Source organism: Pinus tabuliformis, chromosome 7 (genome assembly GCF_031772625.1).
Source record: "Pinus tabuliformis cultivar Carrire ecotype Pingquan chromosome 7, CPIR1, whole genome shotgun sequence".
Lineage (NCBI taxonomy): Eukaryota > Viridiplantae > Streptophyta > Pinopsida > Pinales > Pinaceae > Pinus > Pinus tabuliformis.
In genome coordinates, this window is record NC_142293.1 from 1899536975 (window position 1) to 1899549430 (window position 12456).

The following is a 12456-nucleotide window of genomic DNA, read 5'->3' on the forward strand; positions in this document are numbered from 1 at the left end:
CCTATGAGACATTCTAGGGTTAGGCCTATAATTGGAAGAAATGAAGAAAAGAAATGTTATTTTGACCACCAAAGGGATACGAAGATCAGTGCCTTATTTCCTGGGCTTAATGGAGTCAAGATACACATAGATCATGAAATTTCATGAGCTAAGGAGCCCTAATTGATCTTTGTTAGCCTCTCCAAGGGCAACAACTAGATCAATATATATTTATATTTCAAATTTGCAAAGAAGACAAAGAGGTGCCTCTAAGAACATTCACCCAATCCCTCAAAGGTCAATGCATGCATTTAATCACTTATTCAAGTTCCCAGAAGAATTTCGCATCACATTTAACCCATACAAGAATAAAGATAACAACATACATGTAGTTAACCAGTAAGATAACAACAATAACATCAAAATTTTGACTTTCATGAGAGAGAGTATATCCAATTATCAACTTCGCATTAGAGAAGCTCCAAAGACAATAGTGAAATCCAAACATCATAATGCATCAAGAAAAGCTCCAAAAATTCATCCCAACAAAAAGTGCAAAAAATCTCATAAGAGATACTAATCCAATCCAACTAATGATGATCAAAATGAATCACCTCATTTGTATTTACACAGTCACTAATGAGTTTTGATTTGCCTAATTTGGCCTAATTGAGCCCCAAATAATAAAATAATGTGCAATAATAACATCCCTTGGTGACAAGCCCACCAAGATAGCTCAATAACATAAGAATAAGCCTCTCAAGAGGGTAGAATGATCAACAAAGTGAGTCGTTGGGCCTTTGAGAAGGCCTAATGAAGTACAGAGGGTGCCAAGATGTGAGAATGGACCTCAAGCATAGTGGATAAGGGGTTGGCCCCTTGTTTTCCAAGCAAATCCTTGTGGCGCTCCAAGTGGGTGTGGGGGCATAAGGACATCCTCATGGGTCTCCAAGTGGACCGAAAATGCCTGTAAACCATCTGTAAGGGCTAGGATGATGACATAAGCCCTCATCTAGACCCCTAAAGATCTGCCACATGTATGGTGCAAGTGTGGAGTCGGCTGGGCATGGTGAACCAGGTGCATCATCCTCATCCAAAAGGTGGAACACGAGCAATCACTGAGTGGTGTTGGGGATCCATGAAGTACTCTCTGCTATGGTGGAGGCCCATGGCTCTCATCACTCACCCTACAAGTGCCAATGTGGCCCTCTGGAGGGTTTTGATTCCGTATAAGGAGACCAATCCCCAAATGGAGACCCATTTGCAATCCTACATAAAAACCAATGCATCCCCTTGCCCTCCAATACAACAACTCATTAGAATAATCAAGTAAAAGAGCTTACAAATCATGGAATTATTGGGGCACTTCATGGTGGCATGCCCTTCCATAGTGGGCTTTGGAATGTACAAGTGTCTCCAAGCTCAATAAGGGGGTTAACCAATGACCCTATTAGGTGGTTTCAGCCTTTAAAGGGGGTGACATGTCCATGGTACATCCACCAATGGGTAGGTGGCATGTGATACAGTGATGGGGCGAAGTGGGGATCAAGGGAAGGCTCCAAACCACATGTTATGGTACAAGGGTAGCTGTGATGCAAGAAGCCCACACTTGGGTATAGGACTATAGGAGGGAGTAAATCGTTGTACATGAGTCACCCTAGCCTTTGTTTTTCCACCCTTCTTCATATGTCTTTTGCCTTTGATTGATTTTCTTCATAATTGCTCAGGGCTCCAGGGGATTAGCGCATGATGTGTGGAATATAACAATAGATACCCCCGTTTGAGGTGGGGCAGCACATTGCCCACCATGGGTTGGGACAATCATGGGTTCTTAATGTGGAGGGGGCTCATCTATGGCCCATAAGAACCAAGGGGATGGCCATGAATGAGGAGTAGAGCTCATGTTTAGATTTTGCCCACGTGCTAAATTTGTATGCCCCGACCATCTTTTGCATTTTGTGGTACATTTCCTATTGTAAGTGGCCAAATTATGCTTTTTCCTTTCCTTTTAGTCGCATCAACCTCTGGGCATTGTTCCAATCCCGACCCAAAGTGTGGACAAGGGGAGGGGGAGGCTTTTTTTTAAATTTGGCAACTAGGGCCAAACATCACTTTGGACAACTCTTATGAGGCAGCTGATATTTTTCTTGGATTCCTCTTTCTGAGAGGTGTAGGATTGATCTAAAGATCATCCCATTCTGACATGTACAAATGAAGTTATGAATTTATTTTGATTATGGACAAATTGTCAAGGTCGGCCAGCCATCAAATTAGCCTCCTCCAGCCTTCAACGTTGCATATAAATACAAGGTGCCTCCTCATTTTGGCATCTCATCTCATTCATCTTTCTCTCTCTCATCTTGATTGGGTACAGATTTTTGGGCCTCTCTCTCTCCACACGTGCGAAAGGAAAACTGTCTTTTCTAGCTACTGCATTGACAAGATTCGACCGAAATTTCAGTTTCAGGAGGATGACTTTGACTAGCGTTGACCTTGTTTGACTTCAGTTTTGTGAGGGAGACTTTTGTTTGGGCAAGCCACTGTTCTGAGCACAAAAACTGAGGCCATTTGACCCCTGCATTGACCAGCGTTGACTCCCCTAATTCATGTTGTTGCATTGACTTTTGTTGACCAAATTTGACTGGTTATTTTCACACTATTTTGTGTTGCATTATCTTGTCGTTGGACGCTGAGTTGACCAAGGTTGACCAAGTTATTTTGGAGGTCAATTTCAGCGTTGTTGACCAACGTTGACTTTTTGGTTAGGGCTTTTTGTTTCTGTTGTTTTGAATGATCAATTTGGGCGAGTGAATATTGTAAATTGTACTCTCTACTGAACTTTTAAAGAATTATAAGAAGAATTGATCAAGGGTTTCCCCACATTGGGGTTTGTCCCTAGCTGGTGCCATATCTTGTTTCCTCTTGTGTTGCTCGTCTTCTACTGTTATTGTTTATGTTCCATCTACATTTTACTATCATGTTGATGTTATTGCTATACTGGATATGATATTGGGCTAATAAAGAAAATTGAAGTAAAATTGCTCTAAGCATAGAACATACCATTGTTATCCTAAAATTAACACTAACCCTATTTGGACCCAGACGAGAAAAGTGATTAATGGGGTTAAAATGAGTGGAGGGGAGTGATGTATATGGTGTGGGAAAGCAGGACCACGCAACCAAAATCAGGATTTCCCATGTAGTGCCATCCCTAAAGCTAATAGCCAGTAAAGGAGATCCCACGTGACTTAGATACAAGGCCAACTACCGAATCAGGCAAAGGAGACAAGAGTACAAACCTAGCCCACTCTTTCCACCGAACCCCCCACCAATCTATGCCCAAAAGTGTCCATGATAAGTAAACAAAATTACTCAACTAAACCAATGAAAAGTCATACATTTGGGGTCGGGAGGCCCACCTTCAAACATGCAATCATAACAAATGGGCGAGGGACCATAAGGTTGGCTCGTGTGGCAGAGAAAATGGCACATCGAGCTATCTGCTAGCTACAAGGGGCGGTCGGTTGATGACCATCATGGAGAAAAAAATTCTCCTAGGGATATCACCCACAAAGTGGTGGGTAACATGTCTCATTTATATATGACTTCTCAAAAAAATAAATGGATTTATTTCCTCGAGAAAAAATATGAGTCTGACAATTTCAAAGAGCTTAAGGCTCCTGTGGAAAATCAAACAAAGAAGAAAAATAAGGTGTTTACGACAAATAATGGTGGAGAATTCTGTGGGAATGAATTTGAAGTATTTTGTGAGAAGTGTTGTATAGCAAGGCAAAAGACTACTCTACACACATCTTAGCATAGTGGAGTTGTATAGAGGATGAACAAAACGTTGATGGAGAAATCAAGGAGCATGCTCTGTGGTGCCCAATTAGGACAGTAATTCTAGGCATATTCAATGGACACTGGGTGTTATCAAAAGTTACCTCATATGGTTGTCCAACAATATCTCTAGACCAATGATCATTCCCCAACACTCCATGGTAGCATTGTTGCCAACAAAAATTTGGAAGTTTTCTAGGGGAATAATTTTTAAATTTGTTTCAAATGGCATCTTCTCATCAATAAAGTTGTGAGTTCTTCCAATACTAATAAGGGAAACACTAGTTCTCCCTTTTATTCTATCTTTAACTCTAAGCAGTTCATGTTGAGTAACCCATAATATTGCCTACAGAGAATCTACAACCATATTTGTCTGTTCTTGGTTTTCCGTACTAGCAACATTCTCTTCCTTCTAGACAACTGCATAGCATTCATTCGAAATCCTCGCCTCATTATTCTTCTGGACAAACATGTGTCTTGAGTTTTCTCCAATTGGCCTCGCATGTTAGGAGATAGAGCTCAATGAACCAAATTTGCCTTTTACTATTGGTACTATAGGCTATTTATTGAACTAGTATCTTGTACAGCTTTCTCCTAGATCACCTCTCCATTCTCTAAAGTTGGCCTTATAGATTTTTTGAGTGGACTACTCGTTTACTTCCTATTTCTTGCTTTTTAAGTTTTTAAATGGGATTCGCTTTAGCACTCATCCCTGACGTAAACATCATTGTACCTAAAACAATACACTTAACTACTTTTGTGGTCATTCATTGGAAATTAATAAGTTTATCTTATCTTATCTTCCTTGCCTTCTAACAATTGCCCCCCTATTTATCATTTGTTGTATCCTCTTGTTCCTCAAGGACTTCAATCGTGTGGATTCTACTAGGAGGGTTGCATTTATGGCCCCTTGACCATTTTTATTTGCAACTAAAACAAAGACCTTCGGTTCTCAAATATGCAATTGTCACTAGGTCTGACATCTACTTTTTAATTGTTTATAGGAACAATTAAATCTACTATTGTTCTTTGTCTAGCCTTCAGAAGCTACTTCCAATTCCAAAATCCAAGGGGTCTTTTTCATTAAGGCAAAGGAATATTATATTCTACCTTCCTGTTAAGCTACATTTATCTCTTACATGTGGGATGTCATTTTCCGAAGGCCCTAGATTATTGTTGTCCTATGTTTTTCTTAATTAAATAAATCAGATAGGTTTGATCTTGGGCCTCACCCAAATTACTCCAACAAGTTACCAATTCACCATGGTAAAAAAAACATATACAATGAATATGAATAATTGGCTAGAGCCTTACAACACCCACTTTAACATTCTTCATTCCAAAGATATTCACTCTTTAGAAGCTTATTTATCTTCTCTTTGTATACATTTTAAGTTAGGCTCCTGTGAAATTGGAATTTTTGTTGAAAATTGGCAGCTAAGGGATAAATTTCCTTGAATAAAATTTCATTTATGACTATTCTAAAGTGACTTTCTAAAATTAGAAAGTCATGTCTATCATTGCAACCATGACTTTCCAAAATTAATAAGTCACCTTGCTTCAATTGGTGTTACTTTTTATTGTATGTTCTATGCTTGCAACAATTACTTCAATCTCTTATTAGCCTAATAGCAATTCCACTTCAAATTCCAATAGCAATCGCAATAGGTTTTTTTATCAATGAAGTAGACCAACCAATGATATGAAGCTCAATCTGATCCAATATAATTCTAGTCAACACTACGTGATAGTTAACAGTAGACAACGTACCCTAACTAGTCCAATCAATGATGCTCAAACAACAGTCAAATAGCCTCCAATTAATTCAGTTAATGCAGCGTGAAATTCAGCCTCTTCAATAGATCCAAGTCAACCGAAAATAGAAAGAAGAACAGTCAAATTTTGGTCAATAGTCTACGGTCGAAGTCTGTTGTCCAACCTGTGGTCAACATTGGTCAACATGCCCATAAAAGCTTAGAATCTATGCCAGAAGATGTGGCCTGCCCAAACAGAGAATATTCCACAAAATCGTAGTCAAACAGTGCCAAAATTACCTTGGTCAACTTTGGTCAAAGTTAGCTGCAAAAAGTTACCGCAGAGAAAACAAAGTTGCCAAGAAACCCTTCGCACGTGTGGAGAAAAGATGTTTCCTCGGGCTATATGAATCAACCAAAACATGAGAGAGAAGATGTGTGAGTGAGATGCCAAGATGAGGAGGGCTAAGGTCATATTTATATGAGTTAACGTGGGGTCAAAAGACATGTCTATTCACCAATGAGCCAACTTGAAGAGGGGCAGACTTGTGGAGATGAAGTCGACTTGAAAATGAACCATTTGCAGGTGTGCAAAAATTATGATTTGCAAGATGAAGGGAGATGCCATCAAGGGAGATCCAAATGTGTAATGAGCCATCGAAGGAGGGGCTTTCAAGAGGGAGAATCAATGCCTAGTTACACTCTTTAACAATTGGTAATCAAGTATAGATGATGAAAAATCATTTAACTTGTTGTTAATCAAGCTAAATTGTTTACTTTTTAATTTAATCATCAATATTATAAATATTATTATTAATACACTTATAATACTATAATATTATCTGAAGAAGAATTAAATGTCACCCCTCCTACTTGGTACTCAATCATGCCACTTCACATCTCTCTCCTTGATGGCAAATCCAACTCTCTCATTCAATGATACATTACTCTCTCTCTCTCTCTCTCTCTCTCTCTCTCTCTCTCTCTCTCTTAATGGATTCATTCCTCTCTCTCTCTTTAATGCTCTTATGCACCTTTTACACTCTCTTACACATTTTAATGACTCGTCATAAAAAGATTCTGCTTACGCAATCTTTAATGTGTATGTTACACTTCTCCTTAATGGCTCGAATTTACAAGGCATGCGTTCTCCTTCTTTATGGCACAAGTCACTAAGGCATGTGTACTCCCTCTTGATGGCATCAGTTACTAAGGCAGAGTGTACCTCCTTTGTGGCATAATTTACACTTCTCTTTTGGCTTTTGTAACTTCTCCTCAAGGCATGGGAATTACTCCTTCATGAATCCTTGCTCTTCCTATATATTTGTGCCTCTCATCCTCTCTACTACTCACTTGTGCACTGTGAAAGGAGAGTACGAACTTGAGAAAGAGAGAACTAGAGACTAGAGAAGAATTGAGAGAGAGAGAGAGAGTCTTGAAGCGTAAGAGCAAAACTTCGTGAGCCAAAGTAATTCAGTTTTTGCGTCCACTATTGCAATCAGAGATCATCTTCAGTTTTGGGTGAACTTCTTCTTTCTCTCACTGTATTTTGTACCTCTGCTGAACATTTGATTTCTAATAGAAAAAGAATCTGGTTGGGTTTTCCCCTTGTGGGTTTTGCCCTAGTCATTGGACCTAAATTCACTAGGTCTTATTGATTTCTTGGTTGTCTTCTATTGTGTATATGGTTTATGTTCTTTCTACGATTACTTAACTAATATTACAGATTAAAGAAGTTATTGGATCATGTAATTGTTACAGCATAGAACTTCAGAATTTCAACATGGTACCAAAGTTTTGGTAAAGACAAGCTCATGAAGACAAGTGTTGCTCTAGCCCATTTTCTGCTAAAATATCTCTTGAAGTCCAATCTATTTACAACCCATTTTCCGCTAAAATATAAAGCGTTGTCCACACTATTTGCAGCCCATTTTCTGCTGAAATGTCACTCATTCCTTCTACTTCCTGTTCATTTTTCGCTGAAATATCTCTTCTTTTTTGCTGCTGAAATTCTAAGCAAATCAAGATGTCTTCCTCCTACTTTAAAAATGAAGAGAAGTCGGTTGATGCTTCAAACTTCTTCCCTTGCAAGGCCATATTGGATATTACTCTTGAGGAACCTGATGTTCTGGAGTATGTTGAAGGAGAAGTAGCGAAACTAGCTGAAAATTCCAATGTTGCTATCAAAGTTAGATACAAGAAAAGAGAAGTCAGGGCTAAAAAGATTATTCTTGATTCTCTTGGAGACCACCTCATCACTTATATCTCCAACTTCAAAAAAACCAAAGAAATGTATGACAAGTTGATTGGAATGTATCAAATGAACAACTTGAGTTAAATTCTTGATCTAAAGAATCATCTCAAGGATATTAAGATGAACAGAGGAGAGACCGTTCAAGCATACTTCATGAGGATATCAAAAATCAGAGATCAATTGTCAACTTCTTGTGAAGTTGTTTCTGATAAAGAGTTGGTGTTGATTTAGCTTGGAGGTCTTCCTTCTTCTTGAGAAACTTTTATTACTACCATCAGTAATAATGACAAGTTTCCTACATTTGATGAGCTCCTAGGAAAGTGCAGCCAAGAAGAGGCTAGAATGATTTCCAAAGGAAGAATTACCAGGCATGAAGAGGGAGAACCTACTACATTTACTGTCCAAGGCAAGAAGAAGAAAGGAAGAAGAGGCCATCACTGTTCGAAAAAGCCTACTCCCAACAGTTCCTCTAAATGGAACAAAGACTTATCAAAAGTCCAATGCTACAACTACCATAAGAATGGCCACTATGCCCGTGATTGTTCAGAAAAACAAAAGAGCACCAAGATCCAACTTCAACAATCATTCCAACAAATTTGATTATAGAAGAAGAAGAGAAGCTTCTTCTACTCGTAAAGAGAGTTTTTGTTTTCAAGGAACCCAAGGTATGATGACAATGTAGCTAAAACACGATCAAAATACTTTCTTGTTTATGTTTTTCCTAGTTCCTCTCCTACAGATTCTTGTGACGGTTGATTGATCGTGATGCCTCAAGACACTTTACTGGCTATAAAGAAGTGCACTCTAATCTAGTTGAGAGGGAGACCAATTTGAAAATCATTCTTGGAGACAACTCTACATATCCTATAAAGGGATCTGGTTTTGTTTCCTTCCATCTAGATCATGGTAAAGCCTTATCTCTTCAAGAAGTTTTGTATGTACCTGGTCTAAAAAATAATCTTATTTCTAATTCTGCTTTAGAAGATAAAGGAATGAAAGTTGCTTTCATAAATGGTAAAGTTATTTCTTGGCCGATGAGATCCAACATGAGAGATGCCTTCACTCTGGGATCAAGATGTGAAGGTTTGTAAAAAGTCAATGCAAGACCTATTCATGAATTGATTCATGACAACAATCATCAAAGTGATCTTTAGCACCGAAGGTTTGCTCATTTGCACTATAAAGCATTTCCTCATGTGAGAAAGACGGTTTCCAAAATGTTGGAGATTAGATCTGATCATGATGGAATTTTCCAAGGGTGCGCTAGTGGCAAGCAAGTAAAGGGACCATTCCCTTCGAGCAAAAGTAGAACCATAAAGTACTTCATCTTGTACATTCTGATTTATGTAGACCAATGCCTATAACTTCTCTTGGTGGCTACTTGTATTATATAATATTTGTGGGTGATTTTTCTTGCAAGACATGGATCTATCTTTTGAAAAATAAAAGTCAAGCATTTAGCATGTTTAAAGATTACAAAGCTTTGGTAGAAAATCAAACTGGAAAACAAATTAAAATCTTCAGATTTGACAATGGGGGAGAATTCACTTCAAATGATTTCATTGACTTTTGCAAAGAAGTTGGAATCAAGAAAGAAACCAAGGTACCGTATAACCCAAAACAAAATGGTGTGGCTGAGAGAAAGAATAGAACTATCATGGAAGCAGTCAAAGCTATGTTGCATGATCAGAAACTACCAAAGTTTCTATGGGGAGAAGCTGTTAACACAACTGTCTATGTTCAAAATAGATCTCTTCATTGTGCCCTAAACAACAAGACTCCGGAAGAAGTCTTCTCTGGTGAAAAACCCAAGGTTGGGCACTTGAGGATCTTTGGTTGCCCTGTCTACTTCCACGTGCCAAAAGAAAAGAGGAACAAGTTGGAAGCTTCAGGTAAGAAAGGTATGTTTGTTGGTTATTGTGAAAATTCTAAAGCTTACAGAATATATGTACTTGGACAAAGAAATATAGAGTTTAGCAGGGATGTAACATTTGATGAAGATGCAACTCTTGGAAAGGCAAGAGACACTCCTCTTCCTCCTGCTAATGTTGATAGTCAAGATGATGCATTTGAGATACAAGAAAATTCTGAGCCAAAAATTGATCTTATTTATGAACCCATGGATCTGTTGGATCCTCCTCCATGCAATCCTCCTGCTAAAAGGAAACCTTTATGGCTTTGTGACACCCTTCAAGATGTTGATAAACATGCTACTCCCAAAGGAACCTTCAAAGAAATCAAGAAACCACGTCGATTCTAAGGATATGATGTAGCCATGAGCAACATTATTCAAACTAAACCATGCACTTTTGAAGAAGTTGTGATGACAAGTGTGGAAAGATGCAATGGTTGAAGAACGAGTTCATCATTCATAATGATGTATGGGAAGTGGTTTGAAGACCCCAAGGTAAATTTTTTGTGTCTTATAAATGGCGGTATAAATTTAAACATGGTGTTTATGGTAGTATTGAAAAATAGAAAGCTAAATTTGTGGCCAGAGGGTTCTCTCAGAAAGAGGGAATAGACTATGATGAAATCTTTGCACTTGTTGCCCATTATACAACTATCTGATATATTGTGGCTTTAGTTGCTAGCCAAGGATAGTCCCTTCACCAAATGGGTGTGAAGATTGCTTTTCTACATGGCTTCCTCATGGAAGAAGTATTTGTCAAGCAACAACAAGGCTTTGAAGTACATGACGGGAAATCTCATGTGTGTAGATTGAAAAAAACCCTCTGGTTTGAAGCAAGCTCCAAGAGCTTGGTATGCTCGCATTGATAGCTTCTTGATGAAGCTTGATTTTACTAGAAATAGTGTTAATCCAAATCCTTACTTCAAGACGGTCCAAGGTATGCCTTTGATTTTGGTATTATATGTTGATGATTTATTTCTGGCCGGTGGTAAACCTCTTATCCTCCAGTGTAAGAGGGAGTTGGCTTCTGAATTTGAAATGAAAGACAATCATTTGATGCACCACTTTCTAGGTCTTGAAGTATGGCAGAAACCTGGTGAGATTTTCCTTTCTCAAAGAAAATATGTTGTCAAGTTGCTAGAAAGATTTGGCATGACACAATGTAAATCCATGAATACTCCAATGGAAATGAACTTCAAGAAGTTGTGTGGTGATGTTGCGGGTCCTAAGGCAAATCCTTCTAAGTATCAACAACTGATTGGGGAACTAATGATCTTAGTGAACATTGGACCAGACATATGTTTAGTGGTCAATACTTTGAGCCAATATATGATTAAACCATTTCATGCACATTGGATTACTACAAAGCATACGATGAGATACCTGCATGGGACCATCAATCTTGGATTGAAATATACTACCAGAGATGTAAGACTACTTAGGTACTCTAATGCTAATTGGGCTAGTAACTCTACTGACAAAAAAAGCACATATGGGTGTTGCTTTAGTATCTTGGATGAGCAGGAAGCAAAAGCCTATAGCCCTCAACACGGCTGAAGCTGAGTACATTGCCACTATCATGGCTAGTTGTGAGCCATTATGGTTGAGGAAGCTCTTTGGAGAGTTGTTTAAGCATGTTTTGGACACAACAGTGATTTACTATGATAATAAGAGCGGGATTTGACTTGCAAAAAATCTCGTGTTCCATTACAAGTCCAAGCATATTGAGATCAAATATCAGTATATCCGGGATATGGTGCAGAAAGGAGCAGTAAGACTCCATCATATAGCGAATGATGACAAGATCGTTGACATTCTTACCAAGCCTTTGTTGAAAGGGAAGAACTTGGTTTTCAGAGAGTACCTTGGACTGACAGATGTGACCCTTCCTAGAGAGGGTGGTCATGGATGATGAGCCTTGGTTGTGTGAGATTCTTGTCATGTGTTGACAAGTGGATCCCCCCAAGTAGAGATGAGACTTGGTTGTGCGAGATCCTTGTCATGTGTTGACAAGTGGATCCCCTCAAGCACGGATGAGACTTGATTGTGTGAGATCCTTGACAAGTGGGTTATCCCCCCCAAGCAAAGATGAGACTTGGTTGTGTGAGATGCTTATCAAGTGGGTTATCCCCCCAAGCAGAGATGAGACTTGGTTTGGTGAGATCCTTGTCATGTGTTGGCAAGTGGTAATCCCCCCAAGTGAATATAGGGTGATGGATGGCTTGGTTGTGTGAGATTCTTGTCATGTGTTGACAAGTGGATCCCCCAAAGTAGAGATGAGACTTGGTTGTGTGAGATCCTTGTCATGTGTTGACAAGTGGATCCCCTCAAGCAGGGATGAGACTTGATTGTGTGAGATCCTTGACAAGTGGGTTATCCCCCCCAAGCAAAGATGAGACTTGGTTGTGTGAGATGCTTATCAAGTGGGTTATCCCCCCAAGTAGAGATGAGACTTGGTTTGGCGAGATCCTTGTCCATTACATCTCTAGTAATTATATATATGTCCCCTTCTAAACATTCATCAATGTCTTCTTGCAAGGAAAGCAACAAATTGGTTGGGACCACTAACTTCCTTGCATGGAAGAAAAGCACTAACTTACTTCTCAAGGAGAATGAACTCCTGGAACTCATCAAAGGGAATGTCACTATCCCTGCTAAGGAACAAACTCAAGCCTTAGCCAAGTACAATAAGGATGAGAGAAAAGCTCAAATAATTC

The 12456-nt window shown here is 39.0% G+C and overlaps 1 protein-coding gene across 6 annotated transcripts in view; it reads right to left on the reverse strand.

Annotated features, from left to right (window-relative positions):
* Positions 1 to 12456, reverse strand: part of LOC149256069 (protein ENHANCED DISEASE RESISTANCE 2-like) — a 313045-nt gene that overhangs the window by 268128 nt on the left and 32461 nt on the right. The window lies entirely within an intron of this gene.